General features: G+C 35.9%; 1 long non-coding RNA gene across 1 annotated transcript; it reads right to left on the bottom strand.

Annotated features, from left to right (window-relative positions):
• Positions 1-337: 337 nt before the first annotated feature.
• On the bottom strand, positions 338-2,808 carry LOC107861123. Its single transcript, XR_001671744.2, has 2 exons — positions 2,345-2,808; positions 338-595 (listed from the first exon to the last, which is right to left on the bottom strand). It is a non-coding gene; the product is annotated as an uncharacterized LOC107861123 (long non-coding RNA).
• Between the last annotated feature and the right edge of the window lie 892 nt (positions 2,809-3,700).

Genomic DNA, 3,700 nt, shown 5'->3' with positions numbered 1-3,700 from the left:
TTGAAAATCGTCTTTGACTAACTTTGGAAAAAAGTTGATTTCTGCAAAGAAAAGTAATTTTAGTGATATTTTAGTGTTTATGCAAAACCAGTTTTTAGGCGACTTAGTTAGGGATTTTAACTAAGTTCGCAAAGAAACATGTAAATAAGTAAACGAAAGGAAAAGGGGAGAAAAGTGGGGAAGTAGTGATTTAGGCTTTCAAGCCCAAACCATTGGCCTTGTCCGAATCTAGTTAGGTTTTCAACCCATTTCACCTGTCTTAGTCTAGTTTTCGAGCCTTTGGCTCGAGTCTCGCTCCACTTGCATTAAATTTACAACTTTGACTTCGAGGCCCAAATGAATAAAGGAATAAATAAATAAACAAATAAATAAAAGACGACAAAATAAATAAACAAATAACAGAAAAGAAACGTTCTAATCCCTTGGCCGCTTCAAAGATGGGATTTTAATCCATTATTCCTCTTTCGACTTCTCGTATCCATATGCCACATGCTCAACTTTGGGCTTTCATTCGGGCTTGACTCGGAAGGATAGGCCTCATTGGCCCATTTATGAAATGCAAAGAGTGAAGAAGTCCATTTAGGCTCCAAGGGGGCTGCATGCAAAGAAAAGATATATGAATCAATATGCGTTCATAAAAATGAATTACTTTTATAACAAAAAAATTCAGAAAGTTCAAAGTTGTTAAAAAAAAATCACTACTTTGATACATAAAAGGAAACTTAGCTACTAGATTAATGATATATACGACATGCAACTGTGTTTAATTGGTTTTGAACTTTTAACATAGAGATCAAAGAGAACACGCCATATTATGCTGGACTTTGGCATAAAAGTATGCATATGCATGAAAGAATTCTAGTAAAAGGTCACTTTTCCTAATCACATGTGATGACCATTAGATGAGAGCATAGGACGTAATGTTGGTTTTGTTTGTTGCAGTAGAGGGATGCTATAACATTTGTTAAAGGACCGTACATTAATAGTAAATCGCAATCCATTCCTTTTGACAAAACGATAGGTTCCGGTGCTTACTTATGAGAAGGAATACACAATAACGAAGAAAATTTTATCAGTTGGCTATCAAAACACTCAACTGGAATACAAAACTGAATAGCTGAAGATAATTTCCAAAAATAGATACTTAAATTTATGCTACAGATGAACCAAGATAAGTTTGTTTCACCTCTTTTCTTGTATGTTGTATAGTATACAGGACAATCCAATCAACAAAAGCAAAGAGGGTCTCACTTAAATCAAGAACACTATTAATTTCCAACACTAAAATCAAAATGCAGTCATGCGCTTCAAATAAACCAATCTATACCACACTATATGATACTCTCATGTTATATGGGACAGGAGAAAACTGTTTACAAGCTGTTTTGAGAACTTCATACCTAAACGTAACCCCACGATCTAGTCAAGAGACTGATTGAAACACATAAAAGAAGCGAAATTGACCTATAAATCCTAGTTCCATTGACAGTAGGTATTCAAAGAGACATACAACAGTGACGCTCCATTTCCATGTGGAGAAAAAAAAGCCATTCCTTCTAAATAAACATACTAAGATACCCCATTATTGCATTCATCTCCCTAACCCGATCATGTACTAGCAACAAGCTCAAGCGACAAGGAAGGATAAAAGATTTGAATCCACACAAAAAAGACACGGCAGATAAAGCTAAAGGGAAAATGGCGGGGCACTACTATCATCCTCATCCTCTTTTGTCAAACTCAAACGAGTTCTAATAGCCGAAATGGTCATTGAGGAATCATGAGATTTGTCATTTTTTGTCAAGCGTATCCTCGTCATTCTTTGTCATTTGGGAAGCTAAGGAACTTATGGGGAAGTTTCGACAAACAAGACGACGTTAAATACCAACAATGAACAAAACACCCTCGGCTCGAAAACTATCAAAACAAGAAAAAAAATACGAAACTTTAAAATAAGACAAGCTAGAACATACAAGCAGCCTGAAATAACCAAACAGAATCAAATTTTAGCCACGAAACTAGCCTTAACAGGATACCATTAACTCAAACCAAAATCAAAAGCATGAAACTTTAAACGAAAAAACCAGCCTTAACAAAATACCAGCAGCTCAAACAGAATCGCAGAACATGAAACTTTAACATAAAGTTAGCTATGCAAACCTTAAGCATTTCACAAAAAATAAGAGTATTAAATCGGAAATCTACCAAAACAACTACCTACGGTTATCAAAGCCATCTACCAGCAAACAATCCAACATACAATCATACTAAAAAATTTATTCACGATTATAGAAGATCGAGATGAAGCAGAAACAGATGAACCTTAAATGGGAAAGGGTATTACCTTTTAGGGAGCGGCAAAACGGGACTCGAGCTATCAGCAAAATCGTCCCTACTGGGAGCTCGTATTGTCGATTCGGAAACTCTCTAATTGATCGACTAGCTTCCCAGAAAAATGGACAAGAAAATTTTAGCAGAAAAAACAAACTCTTATTTTCAGAATTCCCATACCCCAACTTTCGAGCTAGCTTTTCAAACCAACCTAAAGATTTCTTCTTCTTCAAACCTCCAATCTTCTCCCCTAATTTTCTCAACCCTAAAGCCTAGGAATAGTTACCAAAAGAAAGAATATCCCCGAAATAGTGACCCCAAGGGCCTTTATATAGAAAACCAATTGGGGGTGATTTTTGAAATTCGAAAAATAAGATATTTTGGAATTTTCAAATTCGATCCCCCTCCAGCTCCGTTTTTGTCCTCAATCCGCACCAATTTGGGTTTGGTGGACCAATAACATTGGGGAAAAATGAATTCTCCCCCAAACCTAATGAAAAATCGCCAAATATGTACTAGATTCGTACCATTATCTCAAAATTCTTTGAACATTAGACGAGCCAACTAAGCAATCTTCTAAAAGCTTCTCGTCCTTTCTACGCATAAAATCCGCGTGGGATGCGCGTGATGCACGCGAGCATCGGATTGAGGTCGGGTTGAAGCTGGTCGGGATTGAAATCGGGTCGGAGATGTTGTTCGGATGGTGACGGGTTTGGATCAGGTCTTTGGGTGGCTGAGATAGTCGTTGTTGGGTGAAAACATTGATGTTGAAAGCTATCAATGTGGAAATTGTTGGTGTTATCGATGTTTTTGGTTATTGAATCGTTGATGATGTTGAGGGTTATGTTGCTGTGGTTTGCGATTTGTTCTTGCCCTGTTGTTATCATGTGTGTGCTGTGATTGAAGAAGGAAACAAAAGGTGGGCCGCGTATTGGTTAATTGGATTGGGTTGGGGTTATTAATTGAGTTGGGTCAATATTGGGGGTTTGGTCTATTGGGCCTATTAATGGGATTAAATTAATTGGTTCAAGATTGGGGTTATTTAATAGATAACCCCAATTGAATTAAGAATTAGCTGAATCCGTTTAAATTTTAGCATAATCGAAAATCAATTAGCCAATTTGCATTGCAATTAAGGCCAATTTGATTTTAATTATAGCCAAATTCATTAGATTGGCCATATTAAACCAAAATTCGATACAAATTAATGCCTCACTTAATCCCAAGCTTCTCGATTCGATAAAATCAAGCACATATTTATCCAAATAAATTATTTTTGAGAATAAGTTATATTTAAATCAAGATTTTGATCATTACATCTATTTTCAAAGATTATCCTTAGTTAAAATTCAATATTGATGAAAATGTT

The sequence above is a fragment of the Capsicum annuum genome, chromosome 2 (assembly GCF_002878395.1).
Source record: "Capsicum annuum cultivar UCD-10X-F1 chromosome 2, UCD10Xv1.1, whole genome shotgun sequence".
NCBI lineage: Eukaryota > Viridiplantae > Streptophyta > Magnoliopsida > Solanales > Solanaceae > Capsicum > Capsicum annuum.
Note: the sequence above shows the minus strand (reverse complement) of the source record. Positions and strands in the feature narration are given on the sequence as shown.